At 58.8% G+C, this 24,799-nt stretch overlaps 11 non-coding genes across 11 annotated transcripts; 6 read left to right on the forward strand and 5 right to left on the reverse strand.

The window, feature by feature from the left end:
• Window positions 1-7,256: 7,256 nt before the first annotated feature.
• Window positions 7,257-7,328, reverse strand: TRNAG-UCC (transfer RNA glycine (anticodon UCC)). The gene has a single exon. It is a non-coding gene; the product is annotated as a tRNA-Gly (tRNA).
• Window positions 7,329-10,019: 2,691 nt separating this feature from the next.
• TRNAG-GCC (transfer RNA glycine (anticodon GCC)) lies at window positions 10,020-10,090 on the reverse strand. Its single transcript has one exon. It is a non-coding gene; the product is annotated as a tRNA-Gly (tRNA).
• A 1,477-nt stretch (window positions 10,091-11,567) lies between these two features.
• Window positions 11,568-11,650, reverse strand: TRNAL-CAG (transfer RNA leucine (anticodon CAG)). Its single transcript has one exon. It is a non-coding gene; the product is annotated as a tRNA-Leu (tRNA).
• A 566-nt stretch (window positions 11,651-12,216) lies between these two features.
• On the forward strand, window positions 12,217-12,288 carry TRNAD-GUC (transfer RNA aspartic acid (anticodon GUC)). The gene has a single exon. It is a non-coding gene; the product is annotated as a tRNA-Asp (tRNA).
• A 727-nt stretch (window positions 12,289-13,015) lies between these two features.
• TRNAG-UCC (transfer RNA glycine (anticodon UCC)) lies at window positions 13,016-13,087 on the forward strand. Its single transcript has one exon. It is a non-coding gene; the product is annotated as a tRNA-Gly (tRNA).
• A 304-nt stretch (window positions 13,088-13,391) lies between these two features.
• On the forward strand, window positions 13,392-13,463 carry TRNAE-CUC (transfer RNA glutamic acid (anticodon CUC)). Its single transcript has one exon. It is a non-coding gene; the product is annotated as a tRNA-Glu (tRNA).
• A 5,842-nt stretch (window positions 13,464-19,305) lies between these two features.
• On the reverse strand, window positions 19,306-19,376 carry TRNAG-GCC (transfer RNA glycine (anticodon GCC)). Its single transcript has one exon. It is a non-coding gene; the product is annotated as a tRNA-Gly (tRNA).
• Window positions 19,377-20,855: 1,479 nt separating this feature from the next.
• On the reverse strand, window positions 20,856-20,938 carry TRNAL-CAG (transfer RNA leucine (anticodon CAG)). Its single transcript has one exon. It is a non-coding gene; the product is annotated as a tRNA-Leu (tRNA).
• Window positions 20,939-21,505: 567 nt separating this feature from the next.
• TRNAD-GUC (transfer RNA aspartic acid (anticodon GUC)) lies at window positions 21,506-21,577 on the forward strand. Its single transcript has one exon. It is a non-coding gene; the product is annotated as a tRNA-Asp (tRNA).
• A 728-nt stretch (window positions 21,578-22,305) lies between these two features.
• TRNAG-UCC (transfer RNA glycine (anticodon UCC)) lies at window positions 22,306-22,377 on the forward strand. Its single transcript has one exon. It is a non-coding gene; the product is annotated as a tRNA-Gly (tRNA).
• Window positions 22,378-22,681: 304 nt separating this feature from the next.
• On the forward strand, window positions 22,682-22,753 carry TRNAE-CUC (transfer RNA glutamic acid (anticodon CUC)). Its single transcript has one exon. It is a non-coding gene; the product is annotated as a tRNA-Glu (tRNA).
• The last annotated feature ends 2,046 nt before the right edge of the window (window positions 22,754-24,799 follow it).

Raw genomic sequence — 24,799 nt, forward strand, 5'->3', positions numbered from 1 at the left:
CCCCCCAAAAGTCTCTCACTGTTTCCCCATTTATTTGCCATGAAGTGATGGGACAGGATGCCATGATCTTAGTTTTCTGAATACTGAGTTTTAAGTCAACCTTTTCACTCTCCTCTTTCACTTTCCTCAAGAAGCTCTTTAGGTCCTCTTTGCTTTCTGCCATAAGGGTGGTGTCATTTGCATATCTGAGGTTATTGATATTTCTTCCAGCAATCTTGATTCCAGCTTATGCTTCATCCAGCCCAGCATTTCACATGGTGTATTCTACATATAAGTTAAATAAGCAGGGTGACAATATACAGCCTTGACATACTCCTTTCCTGATTTGGAACAAGTCTGTTGTTCCATGTTCAGTTCTAACTGTTGCTTCTTGACCTGCATACAGATTTCTCAGGAGGCAGCTCAAGGGGCCTGGTATTCCCATCTCTTTTAGAATTTTCCACAGTTTGTTGTGATCCACACAGTCAAAGGCTTTGGCGTAGTCAATAAAGCAAAAGTAGATGTTTTTTCTGGAACTCTCTTGCTTTTTCAATGATCCAGCAGATGCTGGCAATTTGACCTCTGGTTCCTAGGCCTTTTCTAAATCCAGCTTGAACATCTGGAAGTTTACGGTTCAAGTACTGTTGAAGCCTGGCTTGGAGAATGTTGAGCACTACCTTGCTAGTGTATGAGATGAGAGCAATTGTGCGGTAGTTTGAACATTCTTTGGCATTGCCTTTCTTGGGGACTGGAATGAAATTGGCCTTTTCCAGTCCTGTGGCCACTGCTGAGTTTTCCAGATTTGCTGGCATACTGAGTGCAGCACTTTCAAAGCATCATCTTTTAGGACTTGAAATAGCTCAAGTGGAATTCCATCACCTCCACTAGTTTTGTTCATAGTGAGGTTTCCTAAGGCCTACTTGACTTTGCACTCCAGGATGTCTGGCTCTAGGTGAGTGATCACACCATCATGGTTATCTGGGTCCTCAAGATCTTTTTTGTATAGTTCTGTGTGTTCTTGCCACCTCTCCTTAATATCTTTTGCTTCTGTTATGTCCATACTGTTTCTGTCCTTTATTGTGCTCATCTTTGCATGGAATGGTCCCTTGGTATCTCTAATTATCTTGAAGAGATCTCTAGTCTTTCCCCATTCTATTGTTTTTCTCTATTTCTTTGCATTGATTGCTGAGGAAGGCTTTCTTATTTCTCCTTGCTCTTCTATGGAACTCTGCATTCAATTGGGTATATCTTTCCTTTTCTCCTTTGCCTTTAGCTTCTCTTCTTTTCTCAGCTATATGTAAGGCCTCCTCAGACAACCATTTTGCCTTTTTGCATTTCTTTTTCTTGGGGATGGTCTTGATCACTGCCTCCTATACTTTGTCACGAATCTCTGTCCATAGTTCTTCAGGTACTCTGTCTATCAGATCTAATCCCTTGAATCTATGTGTCACTTCCACTGTATAATCAATCATAAGGGATTTGATTTAGGTCATACCTGAATGGTCTAGTGGTTTTTCCTACTTTCTCCAATTTAAGTCTGAGTTTGCCAGATATACCCTTCCCCAATGCAGAGGGTCAATGGGACATACCCTCCTGGAGTTGCACCCTCCTCTAGACCTGAGAACAACCTGCACAAATGCCTGAGTTCTGATTAGGCCTCTTCTCCCATCAGGACTGCTGAGGTAGATTAGGCCTCCAGTGTGTGCAGACAAAGATGCACAGATGGCCAAAGGAAGGCTGTTTGCAGGGATCTGAGAAGAGCTTGGACATGGGAGGTGAGGTTTGCCCTTTCAGTGCAGAAAGGAGCTAGAGTGGATACAGAGTCCTCCCTGTATCACCAAGCTCAGGCACAGAACTAGGAGGAGTTCCATAATTCTAAGTGCAAAACTGGCCTGATAGATCCTTAGGAGAGTATTTTTGTCAAAGTAGGAAGAAAGTTCTTATTTTATTTCACAGTTCACTAGCTTAATTTATAAGTTTAAAATATTTAGGAGTAAGTATGTGGGCCTCCATCTGTACTCATTCACATAGCTGTAGATGTTAGGGCAGGCTGATGCCTGTGACTATCCAGGCTCACCCATGTATCAGGCTGTCAGTTCCTTGCCCAACCACTTGGATCTAAGGTCCTTCTTTCCCAAACTGAGTCACCTTTCTCCACTCTTCCAGCCAGGAACATTTCCCCAGGTCCTACTCCAAGTAAATTACAGTACCCTTGGAAATAAGCTCAGAACCTTTCTTACCATATACGTTAGGCATCAAGTGCTTTCTCTTTTATCCCTTTGGCTTCCCCTCCAGTGAGAACACTGCCAAGTTCTTTAGTGAGTATTTTCACCCCAGTAGTTCAAGTATTTGCCATGTAGTTTGAAGGTACAGGGCTAACAAATATACATTTTCCTCTTAAAATTGTATTCAGGATCATGTTTCCAATTTTTAGAAAGATTCCTTTAACTTGAGGAACACTCAGTATTCCTACTAGAAGTTAATCAGAGGAGAGAGAAAATGGGGCCTGTAAAGTTTCTTGGATTTTGGATTGGATGGATGGTGCATTAGTCAGGATCTCCTAGAAATAGAACCATTAGGAGATCTGTTGTTGTTGAGTCGCTAAAGTTGTATCCGACTCTTTTTGACCCCATGGGCTGCAGCACACCAGGCCTCCCTGTCCATCATCAACTCCAAGGGTTGGTCCAAGTTCTTGTCCATTGAATTGGTGACACCATCCAACCACCTCATCCTCTGCTGCCCTCTTCTCCTTTTGTCTTCAATCTTTCCCAGCATCAGGATCTTTTCCAGTGAGACAATTGTTCGCATCAGGTGGCCAAAGTGTTGGAGATTTGTACCTATCTATACATCTGTATCTAGAGAGAGAGAAGGAGATTATAAAGAATTGACTTATAGGATTATGGATCTACAGCATGAGTGAGCAAGCAAGACACTGAGAGCTGATGGTTTGGTTCCAGTTGGAGTTTGAAGGCTTGAGAACCAGGAGAGCTAGTTCAAGGCCAACAGGCTCTAGCCAAGGAAAAGCTGATGTTCCAGTCCAAATCTGAAGGCAGGGAAACCACAATTCCCAGTTTGACAGCAGTTAGGCAGGATGAGTTCTTTCTTACTAGAGGGATGGCAGTCTTTCTGTTCTATCTGGTCATCCAACAGATGGATGAGGCCCATCCACAATACAGAGAGCAGTCTGCTTTACTCAGTCTTCTGGTTTAAATGTTAATCCCATGCAAAAACATTCTCACAGAAAGACTTGAAATAAAGTTTAACCAAATATCTGGGTACCCCATGGCCCAGTCAAGTTGACACATAAAATTAACCATCACAGATGGTGACACTATTATACTAAGCACATAGAAGAAAAAGAATTCCCTTGGTTGGGCTATAGTTAAGAATAACTGCTTTTTTAGAGCATTTTTGCTTCTGCCCTGTCTGGATGTAGCGTAGAGATGCTTCCATCTGGTTACATAAGAGGAATGAATTAAAAAAGAAAAAGTCCCTTCTGGCAGAGAAACATCAGGGCTGGGTAATATTAATGGTAGGCTAAACACACCAATATACAGATTTACAGTTATCCTACTGACAATTGGACTTCAGAGGCCACATTGAATTTTGTTTGTTTTTAAGTGCAAATTCACATAACATAAAATCAACCATTTTTAAGTGAACAATTCATTGGCATTTAATGCATTCTGAAAGTTATGTAACCACCACCTCCATCTAGTCCGAAACATTTCCATCATCCCAAAATAAAACCCCATATCCATTAAGCAATTATTCCCCAATGCTCTCTCCTTCCAGTCCTTGGAAGCCATCAACTTACTTTCTATTCCTTTACAGTTATCTATTTTAGATATTTCATACAAGTGGAACCACACATTATGTGACATTTTGTGTCTGGCTTCTTTCACTTCTTTTTGGAGTTCATTCATATTGTAGGATGTATCAGTACTTCATTCTAGTTTATGACTGAATAAAATTCCATCATATGTATTTACCACATTTTGTCTATATATTCATCCATTGATGGATACTGGGTTGTTGCCACAATTTGGCTGCTGTGAATAGTTCTGCTATGAACATTCCTATACAAATATTTGTTTGAACATCTTTTTTTTACTCAATTAGTTCTGCCCCATCTTTACCTTCCCACAGTTTCCTGTCATGTTATTTCTCTACAAATGTATTTTTCTTTTGTTAAGATGCTATATTGGCCCAAGTTGTAACCGCTCCTTTGAATTTCCCATCATGCTTTTTCCTGTGTGATGTGCGCTACATGCACTCACGAACTGTCTTCCTCTTGTCAGTCTTCTGTTAGTGTAATTTTATAGTGCCCCAGCTGAAAAACCTAAGAGGGTATAGGAAAAAAGAAAATTTTTCCTCCTCTCCCCTGCCTGTCACAAAATATTAGAAACAGAGGTGAACCAAACAACTAACTGCTCCATTTTCAACTGGAATTGGAGGAAATGTAAAAGCTTGAGACAGTTTCCACTCAGCAATATTTTTCAGAGAAAGAAAGAGACTCCACATAAAGATCAAACCCCGGCACTGTCAGAAAAACATGGTCCCAGGGGAAAGAGAAAACTAAGGCTGCACCTATAGGACTCTTTATTAAGACAAAAGGAAAACTGAAACAGTGCCTCATAAACTCTTTCAGACAGAAAGAAGGCACTCAGTCTTAAGGGTACACCTCAAAGACTTTGCCTTAATGAGACTTTTTAAAGATAAAGGGCCTTGGCCTCCACTAGCCTCACCAAGAACCCAAAGTAAAAAAAGGGCTCATCTCAGATTTGTGAGTGTCATTTTGGCCCCAAAAGTGAAATATATATTGACATATAAGAAACTCTTCAAGTCTTTAAAGGGAGTATATCAGCTTGAACTGAAAGGGACAGAGACAATACAAAATTAAAAGAAGCCTTTGGATCTCCAAATTTTGATGGGCAGAAAGCCGGCTAGGGGAAAAAAAAAAAGGATCAGCTGCAAATGCTATTTTTATGGAAGAGTAAGGATAACTCAGGGGATGATATTGAGAGGCAGAGAATCATTCCCAGTGAGCAGCAGTGGGCCTTACAGAACTGGCAGCATGTATCAAGCTGGGTGTTAAAAGCACTGTGAACCAGGGATTGCTCTGTGCCTCCAATTTCCCCCTTTTGAAAGGGAATGGACATTAACCCAAGCTCTTCCCAACACTGTATGTGACGTAATCATGGTGGCAAAGAAGGGTGTTTTGTGGCTAAATGGTAGTAGACAGCTGTAGCTATTTTGTGTAGTATCAGCCCCCACTTGGAACAGCCCACTGGCTGTGAGATTCTGTAGGAAAGCCACTCTCAACGGATTTCCTTCCTGGAAAAAAGAACAGGAATATCTGTTTCACTGCAGATGACTCCTGTCTGATTCAGTTCAGTTCAGTTCAGTCGCTCAGTCGTGTCCGACTCCTTGTGACCCCATGAACTGCAGCATGCCAGGCCTCCCTGTCCATCACCAACTCCGGGAGTTTACTCAAACTCATGTCCATTGCGTCGGTGATGCCATCCAGTCATCTCATTCTGTCATCCCCTTCTCCTCCCAGTCCCAATCCCTCCCAGCATCAGGGTCTTTTCCGATGAGTCAGCTGTCTGCATCAGGTGGCCAAAGTATTGGTTTCAGCTTCAACATCAGTACTTCCAGTGAACATCCAGGACTGATCTTTAGGATGGACTGGTTGGATCTCCTTCCAGTCCAAGGGACTCTCAAGAGTCTTCTCCAACACGACAGTTCAAAAGCATCAATTCTTCTGTGCTCAGTTTTCTTTATAATCCAACTCTCACATCCATACATGACCACTGGAAAAACCATAGCCTTGACCAGACGGACCTTTGTTGGCAGAGTAATGTCTCTGCTTTTTAATATGCTATCTAGGTTGATCACAACTTTCCTTCCAAGGAGTAAGCGTCTTTTAATTTCATGGCTGCAATCACCATCTGCAGTGATTTTGGAGCCCCCCAAAATAAAGTCTGACACTGTTTCCACTGTTTCCCCATCTATTTGCCATGAAGAGATGGGACCGGATACCATGATCTTAGTTTTCTGAATGTTGAGCTTTAAGCTAACTTTTTCACTCTCCTCTTTCCCTTTCAGCAAGAGGCTCTTTAGTTCCTCTTCACTTTCTGTCATAAGGGTAGTGTCATCTGCATATCTGAGGTTATGGATATTTCTCCCGGCAATCTTGATTCCAGCTTGTGCTTCTTCCACAATCAATCGTCTAGTAAGAGACATTTCTTAGTTTTCATAAAACTAAGAAACGTCTCTTACTAGACAATTGGTTCATAGGATTCTGGATTAGATCGATGTCTAAAAGGAAAGGTGGAGAAAAAGGAACACTGCGACGTTAAGTAGCAGAATATTTAATGATCCTGACTCAGAATTGTAAAGGCCTTGTGGGGAGGGGAAAACGGGTAAATGAATCACAGTTTGGTGAGGAGTGAAAACTAAACTTCCGGTGCGGAGCACCTAGTAGTATATACAGAAGCAGAAATATATTATCCTACAATTAAGCTTACCTAATGTTAGAAACCGATGTTACCTCAAAATATTTACATCACAAACATCCATGAACGGAAGTGAACCAACAACGTCTCACTAAAGAGCCAAAACATCAACGGGCTTCAAAACGAAGAGGAGGCAAGCTCATTATTGCAAATTTACACAGAGATCTTTCCAAAAACACTACACTGTTCGCTGAAGACACCACTTTATTAGATTTCAAATTGCGAGTGTGTCTAACCCAGGTGATTGTAATAATTTAAGCAAAAAGTTAACTCAGAATACACTAGTCGCCCTATTTTCTGATCTCGGAGGAACCCGGGGCTATAGGGGCGGTAAGGTGGTGCGGTAAAGATGAGTGGGTGAAGAAGAGGAAGAAGAAACGATTCCCTGCCTGGAAATAGACCCCCACCGAGGCGATGATAACGCCGAATCCTAACCACTAGACCACCAGGGAGCGTCGGGGCTCGGCCCTCGCCTGCTCCTGCTGAACCCAGCGCCTCCATGCCGCCCGCCCGCGCCACCGTGGTGCCCACACCCGGCCCTTGCAAGGCAAGTCCAGCCGCCCGCCGGCCCTGTCAGTCCGCCTGCCCTGGCGTGCCGTCTTGCTCTCAGCAGCCTCAAAACACTGCGCGCGCCACCGGCTTCTCGCACACACGCCAAAAGCCGCGCGCCAGCTGCCTGGCTCCCTGCTCCCAGCTCTCTCTGCCCCGAACGCCCCTGCCGGGATGGCGGCGGAGCTCAGCAAAAGGTCGGCCCGCTGCGTTGGCCGGGAATCGAACCCGGGTCAACTGCTTGGAAGGCAGCTATGCTCACCACTATACCACCAACGCTGCTCAGCCCGGGCCGCCGCCAGACGCAGGCCCCGGGCTCGCCCCAGCACACTCTCGCCGCATCCCTGCCCCGACGCCCCGTCAGCGGGAGGCTCTGCGCTGCCGCTGGCGCCACCCGCAGCCCACCAGCAAGCCCATCCGCGCCAGCTCTACGCAGCAGCCGGGGTCCACCGGCCCCACTGCCCGGGAGCGGCGCTCCTGCGGCCTTGCGGTCCCCCGGCCGTCCGCTCCCCGCGGCGGCCCGCGAGCGCCTCCGCCCTCACCCCCGGGGGGCAACGCGGGGCACGCAGCTTCCAGCAGCCAGCCGGCCAAAGCCCTTCTCCACCGTGCGCTGGGCGAGGCCACTTCCCACGACGACAAGGGGACGCGGGAGCCAGCCGCCTGCAGGCGTCCGGGCGCTGTGCCGCGCCGCGCCGCACCGCGCCGCGGGGGCGTCGCGAGCCTAGGAGCCCACTGAGGCAGCCCCTGTGGGCGGGCGGGCCGCAAGTTCCGGCTATGGTAGTGCAAGGCCGTGGAGTTCAGAAAGGCACATGCAAACCCCATGGTCGTAGCCCCACCGTTAGCCGTAGCCAAGATGGGGAGAGACCCCTAGTGTCCATCCCCAGCGGCTCACCCACGAAGATGCGCTGTCAGAGAAAGGGAGAGAACAGGATGTCAGTGAGCCGTCCACAAGAGTCACATAGTGTCACTGGCAGCAACAGCGGCCGGAGCTGCAGAATATGACCCTTGGTGAGGGAAGTCAAACAGACAAGGTCACAGATGGGTGGAATCGAAGGTGTTGTACAAATTCATCCCTGTGCCAAACAGCGACAGCCCCCGCGACACAGGAGAGCAGCTTCGGGCTTCCCAAGGGCAGAGTCAGGGACGGAGGGGTGAATGAAGAGCCGGGCTCAATGGATATACTATACTAGTGCTGAGTAGAAAGGAGACCCACAAAGGCACCCACAAAGACACACAGGATACCACAGGGAATAGGATCCAATCTCCTGTCACCCCCTGTAATGGAAACCGATCTGAAAACATAATCCTACACACACAGGACTGAATCACTTCGCTGTCCAGCGGAAACCGACACCAGGGTGTAGATCAGCTGCACTTCCAGAACAACAACTACTGCTCCCTGGAAGTCAGTCAGTCGAGGATCAGTCCAGCAAGAGGAAGAAGAGGAGCTTACGTTATGATCCAGGTAACCCAATCCCTGGTAGCCATCGGGAAAAGACAACACCCCCGATGGGAAGAGAGGCAGGCATGCCCCAGGGTCATCGCAGCCCTCTGTGCCAGAGCCGAGACATGGGGAACGCCCAAGTGGCCGGCGGCACGTGGCCGGCACGAGAAGAAGAGGGACATGTGTACCGTGGAATATGACGCAGCCGTCAAGAAGGAGCGGCCATCGCCACGGGCCGCAACGCCGGACGGACCCACAGAAGGGTCCGCTGAGTGGAGTGAGTCGGGTGGAGAGGGACAAAGCTCTGTGGACTCTGCCAACGAATGCAAATGAATCTCTGTGCAAAGGGGAAACCGACCTTAAGATGTAGAAAACGTACATAGGGCTACCCAAGGGGAAAGGCAGGGGTCGGACGAAGTTGGAGTCGGATCAAGAGAGAGGAACTAGTGTACTTACAGGAGATAAGCAACAAAGCTTTCCTCTGTAGCATGAGATCTGTATTCGTATCTTGCCTTAACCTACACTGGAAAATCAGCTGGAAATGAACAGGGGACTGAATCACGGTGCCATGCACCTAAGACTAACCCAGGAAAGTAAATCAGTTCTACTCGCGTCGGAAGAAGCAGAAAAAGAAACAGGCCAAGGGTTGGGGTGGGGGTTGGGGGGAGACGGGCCAGTGGGACAAAGGCAAAGGCAGGTTCCTTGACAAGAGTAGGACTTGGGATGGCTCAGGCAGGAACCGGGCGTGCGCGCGTGCGCGCGTGTGTGTGTGCGCGGCGGGTGGAGGGGGTGCGGGAGTGGAGATGGGGGAGGTGGGGAGCAGGGGTGGGGGTTGGGTGGGATGGGTGCGTTTGGGGGAGCAGGGGGATGGTGAGGGTGCAGGCTGAGGTGGTGTTACTGGCAGAGCAGGACTGATGCTGAGGTGAGGCGGGCAAGAGGGTTTCAGGGGAGGGGGTGGTGTGTGAGGTGGTGAGGGCGTTGCTGTTGGAAACCGATCTGGGCCCAGGGCCGGGAGCTTGTGGACTTCTTAGGAACGCCTCCTGCAAGATGATGCTCCAGGGACCCTCCAGGGAAAAGGGAGGTATCCTTGCCAGGTGTGGCAACTTCCTTGCTCCTGGCTGTGCAAACGTAGGGTGATTGATTCTCGGAGTGTGGGGAGACTGAGCCAGGGAGCTTGGAGACAGACGTTGGGAAAGCTGAAGAGGTGGGGCCGGCGGCTGCCAGAGGTGGGGTACTCCTTCCAGCGCAATCCCTGAGCCAGCGTCTGGGTCCGGGTGAGGAAGCCAGCAACCACAAGGGAGGTGTGCGGGCGCGCGGGCGGCCGAGCCCGCAGGGCTTGGGGCCACGGAGGCTTGGCAGCAGGGCCGTGTGTGGGGTCGGGAGGGGTCGTGGGCAGCTGCGTGGGAGAGGCAGCGGGCGGCAGGTAGCAGCCAGCGGTTGCAGCGCGCTGCCTTGAGCGCCTTTCAGCGGGCAGACCTAGCTCGGCTCTGGGGCTGCAGTGCGGGACCAAAAGGGGACGCTGGGGTTGCATGGGCCGGGAATCGAACCCGGGCCTCCCGCGTGGCAGGCGAGAATTCTACCACTGAACCACCCATGCACCGGTGGCCGCCGCCGCCCGACGCTGCCCCAGAGCCGCTGGCCGCCACCCGCCCGTCACTGCTCACCGCTCGCCCGTGGGCATCTGTCTGCTCCATCGGAGCAGGAGACGATGGGCGGCCGACCTGAAAGCCAGGATCCGGGCACGTGCAGGACCCCAGGGCGCGGCGCTCTCGGAGGGACCCCGGGGACGGCGGGACGCCGGCCCACTCGGGCCCGTGCCGCGCCTTCTGCGCCGACCACGGCCGCCGCGACGCTGTCGGTGTCGCCCGAGGGGACGAGGAGCCGACGCCGTCTGCCCAGCGCCGGGATCTCAGGCGGAGGCAGGCGCTGCGTGGTCGCCGCGGCCGCGCGCCGACGTTCCTCTCAGCGACCTGCCGGGTCCCGACCCAAAGTCCCTCTGGCGGGCTGGCTTTCCGGCCGGGGCGGGGTGGGGCGTGCCATTGCGGGCGGGGGCCGGGACCCCGGGCTCGGGCTGTGCGCGATGGGCGGGCGAGCACCGGAGCGCGACGCCCCGGGTCGCCCCGCCGCCGCCCCGAGCGGCGCTCAGGGCCTTGGACCCAAAGGCGTGTGAGCCTGGCTCCTGCGCTCTGGCGGACCGCGCTCCCGGGGGCTCCGCTCTGACAGGGTGGGTGGTGGTGGTGAGGAGGGGCCCTTGGGCAGAGCGGCTCCTGGCTTGGGGACTGCCGCCTGAGGCAGGGAGCACGCCAGGGCGGCCTTGGCAACGGCCCGGGCGGCGTCTTCCCCCCCCCAGCCAAGCCCGGGACCCGGCGTGGTGGCGCCGAGGTCCGGGACGCGGGCTGGGCGCCTGTGGGTGGGCTGGACGGGCACGCAGGGCTTCCGCTCCCACCCCAGCCGAGCGCCCTTCCCGGGACGGGCACGTGCACGCAAAGCCGGTGTTCGGCGGCCCGCAGCAAGGCTGCGTGGTACGCGTCCCGGGCGGGAGGCAGGCAGGTGTGGCCTGGCCGAGGCCGCTAGGCGGAGAAGCGTCGACGGCACGCAGCAGGCCCGTGGCGGGCAAGGCGGGGGCTCGGCCGCCGCGGTGTGGCTGGGTGGCGCAGGCGGGCCGGCGGTGCGGGCGCGGACGACACGGTGGCGGCGGGAGGGAGAGCCGCCGGGGGCGGACGTGGAAGCAAGGCTGCCAGAGCGAGTTGGCCGTTGAGCAGGCAGAAGTCGCAGCGCCGGCGAAGCGAGGAGGGCTTGCCACCCGCCGCGGGGCTGCGTGCGTCGGCGCGGACGGGGGCGGGGCGGGGCGGGGCCGTGGGAGTGGGAGGGTGGGCGAGGGTGGGCGAGGGGCAGGCGGGGAGGCCGGAAAAGCAGCAGCTGCAGCCGCAGCCAGCTGAGGAGGAAAGATGCGCTGAGACGGCCTGAAGGTTCCTGGTTGTGGGGTGCAGGTGGCGGGGGGGCCGGCGTGTGTGGAGAAAGGCTGTGGCGCGGGGAGGACGGGTGCGTTTGTCCGGCGGGCCAAAAGGCTGGCTTGTCAGGAGTGGGATTCGAACCCACGCCTCCAGGGGAGACTGCGACCTGAACGCAGCGCCTTAGACCGCTCGGCCATCCTGACGGCGGCCTGGGCGGGCGCGTGGCCGCTCGCCTGGCTGAGACCCGACGCGGCGCGAGCCCCGGCGCCCGTGGCGGGCCGCGCGCTGCGCCGCGCCAGGCAGGCAGGCAGGCAGGCAGGCAGGCAGGCAGGCAGGCAGGCGGCCGTCTGGTGTGGGTGAGCGACGGGGCCGGCCGAGGCGCCTGGCTCCGCCGCCGGTCGCGCCCCGGACCCAGCCCGGCCCTTGGCGAGCCGGCCCCTCCCACCCCCCACCCCCACCCCCCCCCGCCGCGCCCCTCCTCGCCAGACGCGGGCCGGCGCGCGCCCACTGTGTCCTCGCAGCCTCGCTTGCCTTCTCGCACCCTCTTCTCCCGGCGGAATGGCCGCGTTGGAGGCAAGAGGCGGCGCGCACGAGGAGTGTCCAGTGCCCCGGGGGGTCCGGGTCCCTGTCGGGGTCGCGGGCCGCCTCTGTGACTGAGGCGGTTGGTTTGGTGGGCGGTCGGGTCGGGGGCCCGTGGTGGGCACGGGATAGGCGGGGGCAGGCAGCCCGAGAGCCCGAGGGCGGCCGGGCGGCAGGGCGGTCGCCGCCGTCCTCGTTAGTATAGTGGTGAGTATCCCCGCCTGTCACGCGGGAGACCGGGGTTCGATTCCCCGACGGGGAGGCAACACAGCCTTTTTGGTGGCCGCGGTCGCTCTCTGTCCCGCCGCCTGGCACCCAAGGGCCCTTCGTCTCCTGCCTCCGCCTTTGGGCCAGGCGCCGCCAACGGCGGGGCCCGGCCTAGCCACCGTCGACCCCCTCTACGCGTGCAGCCCACCGCCTGAGCCCTTTGTCGTCGCCGGGCGCTCGGTCGCCACGGCCGAGCGACGGCCTCCTTGGCCACCCCACGGCCTTGCCCGACCATAGCCGGATCTTGCTGCGGCCGGCCCGCCCGCCCACAGGGGCTGCCTCAGTGGGCTCCTAGGCTCGCGACGCCCCCGCGGCGCGGCACAGCGCCGGGACGCCTGCAGGCGGGTGGCTCCCGTGTCCCCCTGTCGTCGTGGGAAGTGGCCTCGCCCAGCGCACGGTGGAGAAGGGCTTTGGCCGGCTGGCTGCTGGAAGCTGCGTGCCCCGCGTTGCCCCCCGGGGGTGAGGGCGGAGGCGCTCGCGGGCCGCCGCGGGGAGCGGACGGCCGGGGGACCGCAAGGCCGCAGGAGCGCCGCCCCGGGGCGGTGGGGCCGCTGGACCCCGGCCGCTGCGTAGAGCTGGCGCGGATGGGCTTGCTGGTGGGCTGCGGGTGGCGCCAGCGGCAGCGCAGAGCCTCCCGCTGACGGGGCGTCGGGGCAGGGATGCGGCGAGAGTGTGCTGGGGCGAGCCCGGGGCCTGGGTCTGGCGGCGGCCCGGGCTGAGCAGCGTTGGTGGTATAGTGGTGAGCATAGCTGCCTTCCAAGCAGTTGACCCGGGTTCGATTCCCGGCCAACGCAGCGGGCCGACCTTTTGCTGAGCTCCGCCGCCATCCCGGCAGGGGCGTTCGGGGCAGAGAGAGCTGGGAGCATGGAGCCAGGCAGCTGGCGCGCGGCTTTTGGCGTGTGTGCGAGAAGCCGGTGGCGCGCGCAGTGTTTTGAGGCTGCTGAGAGCAAGACGGCACGCCAGGGCAGGCGGACTGACAGGGCCGGCGGGCGGCTGGACTTGCCTTGCAAGGGCCGGGTGTGGGCACCACGGTGGCGCGGGCGGGCGGCATGGAGGCGCTGGGTTCAGCAGGAGCAGGCGAGGGCCGAGCCCCGACGCTCCCTGGTGGTCTAGTGGTTAGGATTCGGCGCTCTCACCGCCGCGGCCCGGGTTCGATTCCCGGTCAGGGAAGCCTTTCTTCTTCCCCTCCGCCCGCCACCGGCCGATCTCCTCGCCGGCGACCCCGCCACCCTTTTAGCCTACGCTTGCTCAGCGCTGCGACAGAGGCCCCGGGACCCTGCACCTCAAGCCCAAGCACGATTCAGGCCACCCCCGCCGGCCCCCGGGGCAAATCTTTTGGCCGCAGTGGCCACCTCGCGCCGCGTCCACCACGGCCCGCCTGAGGCCTCCCAGGCCCGCAAGCTCCCTCCTGAGGGGCTGCGGCTGCTGCCCCTGGTGGCGGCGTGATGCTCCTGGGCTTGTGCTGGCTCTCCTGCTGTCGGTGGTGGGGAGGAGGTGGCGACGGACAGGGCGGGTGGGGGTAGGGGTCGGGGCGTGGGCTGTGGTGGTCGCCAGCGCGGGCCGGCAATGGCCGCGGCGGTGGCCACGGCCGAAGATGAGCGAGGGGGATCTGCCTCTGGGATTGGGGCCAGTGGCCACGGACACGCCTGCCTTCCCGTGTCCTGCATGCCAGCCACCTCTCTGGGCGGCTTGGCCATTGAGTGCCAGCTCCTGGGCTGGCTGTGACTCCCGTGCGCCGCTGGTGACTCCAAGAGGGTTCTGGTCCTGAGTGGGCTCCGGGAGGCGGACCACGGCGCCCGCAAGGCACCGGTATCGATGGGTTCAGTCGCTCAGTGCATTGCAGCAGCCCAGGCTTCCCTGGCCGTCACCAACCCCCGCAGCTTGCTCAAACTCATGTCCATGGAGTCGGCGATGCCATGGAAGCATCTCACCTTCTGGCGTGTCGTGTCGTCCCCGTCTCCTCCTGCCTTCCATCGAGGTCTTTTCCAGGGAGCTCAGGCCTTTGCGTCAGGTGGCCAGAGGACTCAAGTGTCAGCTTCAGCCTCAGGCCTTCCAATGAATATTCAGGACTGATTTCCTCTAGGATTGACTGGTTGGATCTCCTGGCAGTCCAAGGGACTCTCAAGTGTCTTCTCCAACACCGCAGTTCAAAAGCATCGATTCTTCAGCGCTCAGCTTTCTTTATAGTCCAACTCTCACATCTGTCCGTGACTGCTGGAGAGACCGTGCCTTTCACGAGATGGACCCTCGTGGCAGAGTCACGTCTCTGCGTTTCGACATGCTGTCTAGGTTGGTCATAGCTTTTCCTCCCACGAGGCGAACGTCTTTTTAATTTCATGGCCGCAGCCACCGTCTGCAGTGATTTGGGGGAGCCCCCCCCCATGACGTCTCTCTGGGTTTCCATGGTTTCCCCATCTATTTGCCATGAAGTGATGGGACCGGATGCCACGATCTCAGTTTTCTGAATGTTGAGTTTGAAGCCAACTTTTTCACTCTCCTCTTTCACTTTCATCAAGAGGCTCTTGAGTTCTTCTTTGCTCTCTCTGAGGCAAAGGGGTGAAGACAAACGTGGGCCTGTGCTTCGAGTCACAGCACCGCGCGGGGGAAGTGAGAGAGCACACACATCCCGGCGGGGCGGGCCGGCCGGGAAAACCCAGCCAACCAGCTGGGAGGCGGCAGATGCGCCCGAGGCAGCGATGCCGGCCAGGATGGACACTCCGACAAACATGGTGTTTCCCTTGCCTGACCACAGCTCTCAATCCTACCGGAGTGAGGCAAGGTTTACCCAGATGTCCCTCCCCGACAACTACCCAAAGGTGGGCACCCAGGCGCGCACACACATACACACACACACACAGTGCCCTGTTCCACGCACCCCTGCCCTATGTACTACTTTGCCATTCTCTCCAAACTGTCTGTCCAGGATCGACTCCATCCCTCTCCACAAACTGTCATCGTCTTCCCCGAGGAGCTCTCCCCGGGGGGTCATTGCCCACCAGTCTGCTCTTAGCGCAATCTTGGGCCCGTCTACCCCCAAAGGGTTTCACGACTGTTGAAGGACAGTGTCCCTTGGGGGGGTGGGGGAGTGGACGGCCGACAAAGGGCATCATCGTGCGGCGAGGGCGGCACGCTCGGGGGCGTCGGGACAAAGCCGAGTCCCCTGGGGAAATGGAGTCCCTGTGGCCCGACGCGTGCTCGCCGTCACCGCAGGAGGTTTCCTCGACGACCCTGCCGGCGCCGTAGGCGTCGGCGTGCGTGGGTGAGAGTGCGGGACGAAGGTGCCTGGGGCCATGGCTGGTGGACGCCCCACGTGGAGCAGGGACCGGGGCAGAGCCATCGCAGGGAGAGGGGGCGGCGGCGAGCCGGGTGCGGGGAGGCAGGCCCAGGGGTGCTTGGGCGGGGCATCTCCGTGGAGGGCCGGCCGGAAGGGGAGGCGTGGGACTTGCGGGCACCTGGCCGGAAGATGGGCTGGCCACTCGACCAGGGTCTCTGCAGAAGCGTGGAGGCGGTGGCGACGCCGTGCCAGGCACCCGTGTGAGGCTGGTTCAGGTCTGCGGTCAGGGTGGGCGGGTGGTAGGGTTGGGTCTGTGCAGCCGGAGGCAGGCCCGCACTGGTGAACGCCAGGGCAGGGCAGGACGTGTGAGGGATGGCCCGGGGCTGCAGGGCGACGGTGGCGGGTAGATGGGGCCGAGTCTGGGGTCTGCCGGGAGAGGCAGAGGTTAGGATGTGCCCGTGAGGGGGCTGTGGTGTGAGGGAGGTGGTGGCAGGGCACGCCGTGTGGGCGGGGTGGCGGGTGAGCCTGCATGCCACCCTGGGGCGCAGTGCTGCAGACTGCTCAGGCTCGGCAGTGGGCTGGGGCTCCGGGCGGTGGCTAGGACGCTGGCAAGCGAGCCACAGAAATGGAGGGCCAGTCGGGGCCCGGACCTGGTCGGAACAGGGTGGGCCCACCGTCCCACCCCAGAGACCTGAGTCCCCACTCAGCAGGAGCAAATGTCCAGTCTCGGGTGTGCCATTGCTGGGGACTCAGGGTGGGATGGTGGTGGTGGTTGGCAGGGGGGATGCCTGGGATTTCATGAGGACCAAGGAGAGCTCCCAGCTGACCGAGCACACCCCGTCCTGGGTACATACCCGCAGAGAACACACCTCGGAGAGGTCTAAAGGTCCATACGCCGCCGTGCACACAGCAGCACTAGTTGCCATAGCCACGACACAGAAGAAACCCCAGTGGCCACCCACAGACGGCGGGCTCAAGAAGATGTGGCATAGATGTCCCATGGAATGATCACTCGGTCCTAGAGAGAAAAGGAAAGGTTTGGCATTTGTCACAAGCGATGATGGACCTAGAGACTCTTAGACTTGGTGAAGAATGTCAGACCGAGTTGGACAAAGGCATGTGGAACGTGTAAAAGAATACAAAACGAACCTATTTGCCGAAGAGAGTCCGGCTCACTCAGAAAACTGCCTTAGGGTAACGCAAGCAGAAAGGCAGCGGTGGAGGGATGACTCTGGAGCTGCAATGAACAGATATGCAGGACCGCCTATAAAGGGAGACGCACCAAGGATGTCCAGTTCAACACAGGCAATAAGAGTCAGTACCCTGTAATAAACTCAAGTGGAAAAGAGTCTGAAAACATACATGAAATCTGAAATCTGTACCTGGGAAACAGAATCACTTTGCGGTCCATCGGAAAGGAGCACCATCTTGGAAATCCACTCTACTTCCACAACGACCGCTTCGACGACTTTGGAGTAAGCTTTCAAAAGGACACTGAATACATAGGTAACTAAGTAAGCGGGAGACAGGCGAGCTGGGTCCATATCCGTGAAAGGCTCAACTCTTCATTCAGAAAGGGACATGCACGTAGGGACATGGTCGTAGCAGCCCCGTTTGCCGCAGCCAAGACGGGGAGAGACCCCTAGTGTCCATCCCCAGCGGCTCACCCGCGAAGATGCGCTGTCAGAGAAAGGGAGAGAACAGGATGTCAGTGAGCCGTCCACAAGAGTCACATAGTGTCACTGGCAGCAACAGCGGCCGGAGCTGCAGAATATGACCCTTGGTGAGGGAAGTCAAACAGACAAGGTCACAGATGGGTGGAATCGAAGGTGTTGTACAAATTCATCCCTGTGCCAAACAGCGACAGCCCCCGCGACACAGGAGAGCAGCTTCGGGCTTCCCAAGGGCAGAGTCAGGGACGGAGGGATGAATGAAGAGCCGGGCTCAATGGATATACTATGCTAGTGCTGAGTAGAAAGGAGACGACCCACAAAGACACACAGGATACCACAGGGAATAGGATCCAATCTCCTGTCACCCCCTGTAATGGAAACCGATCTGAAAACATAATCCTACACACACAGGACTGAATCACTTCGCTGTCCAGCGGAAACCGACACCAGGCTGTAGATCAGCTACACTTCCAGAACAACAACTACTGCTCCCTGGAAGTCAATCAGTCGAGGATCAGTCCAGCAAGAGGAAGAAGAGGAGCTTACGTTATGATCCAGGTAACCCAATCCCTGGTAGCCATCGGGAAAAGACAACACCCCCGATGGGAAGAGAGGCAGGCATGCCCCAGGGTCATCGCAGCCCTCTGTGCCAGAGCCGAGACATGGGGAACGCCCAAGTGGCCGGCGGCACGTGGCCGGCACGAGAAGAAGAGGGACATGTGTACCGTGGAATATGACGCAGCCGTCAAGAAGGAGCGGCCATCGCCACGGGCCGCAACGCCGGACGGACCCACAGAAGGGTCCGCTGAGTGGAGTGAGTCGGGTGGAGAGGGACAAAGCTCTGTGGACTCTGCCAACGAATGCAAATGAATCTCTGTGCAAAGGGGAAACCGACCTTAAGATGCAGAAAACGTACATAGGGCTACCCAAGGGGAAAGGCAGGGGTCGGACGAAGTTGGAGTCGGATCAAGAGAGAGGAACTAGTGTACTTACAGGAGATAAGCAACAAAGCTTTCCTCTGTAGCATGAGATCTGTATTCGTATCTTGCCTTAACCTACACTGGAAAATCAGCTGGAAATGAACAGGGGACTGAATCACGGTGCCATGCACCTGAGACTAACCCAGGAAAGTAAATCAGTTCTACTCGCGTCGGAAGAAGCAGAAAAAGGAACAGGCCAAGGGTTGGGGTGGGGGTTGGGGGGAGACGGGCCAGTGGGACAAAGGCAAAGGCAGGTTCCTTGACAAGAGTAGGACTTGGGATGGCTCAGGCAGGAACCGGGCGTGCGCGCGCGCGTGTGTGTGTGTGTGTGCGCGGCGGGTGGCGGGGGTGCGGGAGTGGAGATGGGGGAGGTGGGGAGCAGGGGTGGGGGTTGGGTGGGATGGGTGCGTTTGGGGGAGCAGGGGGATGGTGAGGGTGCAGGCTGAGGTGGTGTTACTGGCAGGGCAGGACTGATGCTGAGGTGAGGAGGGCAAGAGGGTTTCAGGGGAGGGGGTGGTGTGTGAGGTGGTGAGGGCGTTGCTGTTGGAAACCGATCTGGGCCCAGGGCTGGGAGCTTGTGGACTTCTTAGGAACTCCTCCTGCAAGATGATGCTCCAGGGACCCTCCAGGGAAAAGGGAGGTATCCTTGCCAGGTGTGGCAACTTCCTTGCTCCTGGCTGTGCAAACGTAGGGTGATTGATTCTCGGAGTGTGGGGAGACTGAGCCAGGGAGCTTGGAGACAGACGTTGGGAAAGCTGAAGAGGTGGGGCCGGCGGCTGCCAGAGGTGGGGTACTCCTTCCAGCGCAATCCCTGAGCCAGCGTCTGGGTCCGGGTGAGGAAGCCAGCAACCACAAGGGAGGTGTGCGGGCGCGCGGGCGGCCGAGCCCGCAGGGCTTGGGGCCACGGAGGCTTGGCAGCAGGGCCGTGTGTGGGGTCGGGAGGGGTCGTGGGCAGCTGCGTGGGAGAGGCAGCGGGCGGCAGGTAGCAGCCAGCGGTTGCAGCGCGCTGCCTTGAGCGCCTTTCAGCGGGCAGACCTAGCTCGGCTCTGGGGCTGCAGTGCGGGACCAAAAGGGGACGCTGGGGTTGCATGGGCCGGGAATCGAACCCGGGCCTCCCGCGTGGCAGGCGAGAATTCTACCACTGAACCACCCATGCACCGGTGGCCGCCGCCGCCCGACGCTGCCCCAGAGCCGCTGGCCGCCACCCGCCCGTCACTGCTCACCGCTCGCCCGTGGGCATCTGTCTGCTCCATCGGAGCAGGAGACGATGGGCGGCCGACCTGAAAGCCAGGATCCGGGCACGTGCAGGACCCCAGGGCGCGGCGCCCTCGGAGGGACCCCGGGGGGGTGGGGGGCGGGACGCCGGCCCACTCGGGCCCGTCCCGCGCCTTCTGCGCCGACCGCGGCCGCCGCGAAGCTGTCGGTGTCGCCCGAGGGGACGAGGAGCCGATGCCGTCTGCCCAGCGCCTGGATCCCAGGCGGAGGCAGGCGCTGCGTGGTCGCCGCGGCCGCGCGCCGACGTTCCTCTCAGCGACCTGCCGGGTCCCGACCCAAAGTCCCTCTGGCGGGCTGGCTTCCGGCCGGGGCGGGGTGGGGCGTGCCATTGCGGGCGGGGGCCGGGACCCCGGGCTCGGGCTGTGCGCGATGCGCGAGCACCGGAGCGCGACGCCCCGGGGCGCCCCACCGCCGCCCCGAGCGGCGCTCAGGGCCGAGGACCCAAAGGCGTGTGAGCCTGGCTCCTGTGCTCTGGCCGACCGCGCTCCCGGGGGCTCCGCTCTGACAGGGTGGGTGGTGGTGGTGAGGAGGGGCCCTTGGGCAGAGCGGCTCCTGGCTTGGGGACTGCCGCCTGAGGCAGGGAGCACGCCAGGGCGGGCTTGGCTCCGGCCCGGGCGGCGTCTTCCCCCCCACCCCCCAACCCCCGGGAACCGGCGTGGTGGCGCCGAGGTCCGGGACGCGGGCTGGGCGCCTGTGGGTGGGCTGGACGGGCACGCAGGGCTTCCGCTCCCACCCCAGCCGAGCGCCCTTCCCGGGACGGGCACGTGCACGGAAGGCCGGTGTTCGGCGGCCCGCAGCAAGGCTGCGTGGCACGCGTCCCGGGCGGGAGGCAGGCAGGTGCGGCCCGGCCGAGGCCGCTAGGCGGAGAAGCGTCGACGGCACGCAGCAGGCCCGTGGCGGGCAAGGCGGGGGCTCGGCCGCCGCGGTGTGGCTGGGTGGCGCAGGCGGGCCGGCGGTGCGGGCGCGGACGACACGGTGGCGGCGGGAGGGAGAGCCGCCGGGGGCGGACGTGGAAGCAAGGCTGCCAGAGCGAGTTGGCCGTTGAGCAGGCAGAAGTCGCAGCGCCGGCGAAGCGAGGAGGGCTTGCCACCCGCCGCGGGGCTGCGTGCGTCGGCGCGGACGGGGGCGGGGCGGGGCGGGGCCGTGGGAGTGGGAGGGTGGGCGAGGGTGGGCGAGGGGCAGGCGGGGAGGCCGGAAAAGCAGCAGCTGCAGCCGCAGCCAGCTGAGGAGGAAAGATGCGCTGAGACGGCCTGAAGGTTCCTGGTTGTGGGGTGCAGGTGGCGGGGGGCCGGCGTGTGTGGAGAAAGGCTGTGGCGCGGGGAGGACGGGTGCGTTTGTCCGGCGGGCCAAAAGGCTGGCTTGTCAGGAGTGGGATTCGAACCCACGCCTCCAGGGGAGACTGCGACCTGAACGCAGCGCCTTAGACCGCTCGGCCATCCTGACGGCGGGCCTGGGCGGGCGCGTGGCCGCTCGCCTGGCTGAGACCCGACGCGGCGCGAGCCCCGGCGCCCGTGGCGGGCCGCGCGCTGCGCCGCGCCAGGCAGGCAGGCAGGCAGGCAGGCAGGCAGGCAGGCAGGCAGGCGGCCGTCTGGTGTGGGTGAGCGACGGGGCCGGCCGAGGCGCCTGGCTCCGCCGCCGGTCGCGCCCCGGACCCAGCCCGGCCCTTGGCGAGCCGGCCCCTCCCCCCCCCCCCCCCACCCCCCCCCCGCCGCGCCCCTCCTCGCCAGACGCGGGCCGGCGCGCGCCCACTGTGTCCTCGCAGCCTCGCTTGCCTTCTCGCACCCTCTTCTCCCGGCGGAATGGCCGCGTTGGAGGCAAGAGGCGGCGCGCACGAGGAGTGTCCAGTGCCCCGGGGGTTCCGGGTCCCTGTCGGGGTCGCGGGCCGCCTCTGTGACTGAGGCGGTTGGTTTGGTGGGCGGTCGGGTCGGGGGCCCGTGGTGGGCACGGGATAGGCGGGGGCAGGCAGCCCGAGAGCCCGAGGGCGGCCGGGCGGCAGGGCGGTCGCCGCCGTCCTCGTTAGTATAGTGGTGAGTATCCCCGCCTGTCACGCGGGAGACCGGGGTTCGATTCCCCGACGGGGAGGCAACACAGCCTTTTTGGTGGCCGCGGTCGCTCTCTGTCCCGCCGCCTGGCACCCAAGGGCCCTTCGTCTCCTGCCTCCGCCTTTGGGCCAGGCGCCGCCAACGGCGGGGCCCGGCCTAGCCACCGTCGACCCCCTCTACGCGTGCAGCCCACCGGCCTGAGCCCTTTGTCGTCGCCAGGCGCTCGGTCGCCACGGCCGAGCGACGGCCTCCTTGGCCACCCCACGGCCTTGCCCGACCATAGCCGGATCTTGCTGCGGCCGGCCCGCCCGCCCACAGGGGCTGCCTCAGTGGGCTCCTAGGCTCGCGACGCCCCCGCGGCGCGGCACAGCGCCGGGACGCCTGCAGGCGGGTGGCTCCCGTGTCCCCCTGTCGTCGTGGGAAGTGGCCTCGCCCAGCGCACGGTGGAGAAGGGCTTTGGCCGGCTGGCTGCTGGAAGCTGCGTGCCCCGCGTTGCCCCCCGGGGGTGAGGGCGGAGGCGCTCGCGGGCCGCCGCGGGGAGCGGACGGCCGGGGGACCGCAAGGCCGCAGGAGCGCCGCCCCGGGGCGGTGGGGCCGCTGGACCCCGGCCGCTGCGTAGAGCTGGCGCGGATGGGCTTGCTGGTGGGCTGCGGGTGGCGCCAGCGGCAGCGCAGAGCCTCCCGCTGACGGGGCGTCGGGGCAGGGATGCGGCGAGAGTGTGCTGGGGCGAGCCCGGGGCCTGGGTCTGGCGGCGGCCCGGGCTGAGCAGCGTTGGTGGTATAGTGGTGAGCATAGCTGCCTTCCAAGCAGTTGACCCGGGTTCGATTCCCGGCCAACGCAGCGGGCCGACCTTTTGCTGAGCTCCGCCGCCATCCCGGCAGGGGCGTTCGGGGCAGAGAGAGCTGGGAGCAGGGAGCCAGGCAGCTGGCGCGCGGCTTTTGGCGTGTGTGCGAGAAGCCGGTGGCGCGCGCAGTGTTTTGAGGCTGCTGAGAGCAAGACGGCACGCCAGGGCAGGCGGACTGACAGGGCCGGCGGGCGGCTGGACTTGCCTTGCAAGGATCGGGTGTGGGCACCACGGTGGCGCGGGCGGGCGGCATGGAGGCGCTGGGTTCAGCAGGAGGAGGCGAGGGCCGAGCCCCGACGCTCCCTGGTGGTCTAGTGGTTAGGATTCGGCGCTCTCACCGCCGCGGCCCGGGTTCGATTCCCGGTCAGGGAAGCCTTTCTTCTTCCCCTCCGCCCGCCACCGGCCGATCTCCTCGCCGGCGACCCCGCCACCCTTTTAGCCTACGCTTGCTCAGCGCTGCGACAGAGGCCCCGGGACCCTGCACCTCCAGCCCAAGCACGATTCAGGCCACCCCCGCCGGCCCCCGGGGCAAATCTTTTGGCCGCAGTGGCCACCTCGCGCCGCGTCCACCACGGCCCGCCTGAGGCCTCCCAGGCCCGCAAGCTCCCTCCTGAGGGGCTGCGGCTGCTGCCCCTGGTGGCGGCGTGATGCTCCTGGGCTTGTGCTGGCTCTCCTGCTGTCGGTGGTGGGAGGAGGTCGGATTTGTAGGGCAATTGGTGGTTGGGGTGGGGGTAGGGGCGCGGGGTTTGGTTGTGCAGTTAGAAGTCCATTTGTGCTGAGGGACAAAAGATGAATAGAGATAAGAGTTTTCCAGGTGCTTTTGAACTTCTTTTGAAATCTTAATTTGTTTGCCTGGTACTCCCACTCATTTTGGAGTTTTTTCCCTGATGTCGCAACTTCCCTAATCCTCGTTATGCAAATTAGTGTGATTTTCGGGGTGAGATAGTGACTCAGATAGTTGGATAGTTGGTGGTAATTGATGAGGTTGCTGGTGTTGTTCTTAAATCTTATAGAGTTAGCAAAATTGAATTTGTCAGCAATACATGAATGTGTCTGATATCACCTCCACTGTGGCTACTACCTCCTTTTACTTTGGATGCTGAAGCATAGGTGCTCCCATTTTGACTCTTTAACACACTGTGCTCTACAACTGTGGAAACAGATGTAGAACGTATGTTTAATAAACCACAACACCGACTGCTGTGATCAATAAAATTTAAGTTAGACTATAATTAAAGTTCCTTTAAACCAGATAGGTGATCTCATTTCAAAGGCATAGGAAGAGAAATACTGATTGAATTCATTCTTGGGAGCATAAATACCCTGCAGGAACTATAAGGTGAAAGCGCTCTGGTCACCCATACTTAATTATTCATGGCCAAATAGCAAACCGATGCAATGTAGAACAGTCTCAGGGTTGCAGTTCCCTAGGCCTCAAAAGGGAAATTTCCAAGCAATGTTCAACTATATTCAAAGCCAATCAATAGCCCTTGTTGGGGCTTAAAGGGGATAGATGTCTCAACCAGCCAATCCTAGTACTGATAGACATAGACCTACTTAACAACAAATATGTTTCCACCAACAAAAGATCAGACAAGTTGTAGCCCCGAAATTCCACTTCCAGTGCCAGATGAAGTCTTCCAGATTGACCTGGCTCCTGAAAGAGATTGAATCTAGAGTGTCTCATAATCAGTCCTGAATGGTTCAGTCCATGAAAGGGAAGTGAGCCCAGATGGTGTAGGTAGAATTTTCCCATCCTGCACAATCCAGGGAGGCTCTTCCCAATACAATACACACAAAACCACCAACAACTAATAAGGTATGGTCACACAGACAGAAGATCAGAAGAGGTATAGTCCAAAGTTTTACTCCCACTCCCACATGGAAGTCTCCAAACAGATTGGCCCAGCTCTTGAAAGAAGGATCCAGAGTGGCTTGCAATGAGCCTGCTCTTGGGTGCCCTCAGCCTACAATGTCTTGGAGCAAGGCTTGGGCTTCCAGCCAAAGACTGAGCTGAGTCATAGCAGTGAAAGTAGCAGATCCTAGGCACTAGACCAGTGGTCAGTGACAAGGGCCCTGGCCCTTTGGCTTTGCAGAAAAGAATTTCCACAAAGATGGAAATTAGTGAAGCAAGTAAAGTATTTATTAGAAGAAAAAAGAGTATACAGTACGTGTGGATAGACACACAGGCAGGCTCAGGGAGAGAGTTGCTGAGTAGCATCCTTATGGTAGTTTGAATTATTTTTATGGTGTGTTTCTTCCATGTTTCTTTTGGCCAGTCATTTTGATATGCCTGGTTCACAGTCCATATTTGGTATATCTCAGATTCCTCCCATGTGTGTATAAGCATTTCTTGGCCAAGATGGATTTTACCAAAGAGGCATCTGAGTAGCCTGGCTTTAATTAGCATCACTCCCC

This window comes from Odocoileus virginianus, chromosome 5, assembly GCF_023699985.2.
Source record: "Odocoileus virginianus isolate 20LAN1187 ecotype Illinois chromosome 5, Ovbor_1.2, whole genome shotgun sequence".
In the NCBI taxonomy this organism is placed as follows: Eukaryota; Metazoa; Chordata; class Mammalia; order Artiodactyla; family Cervidae; genus Odocoileus; species Odocoileus virginianus.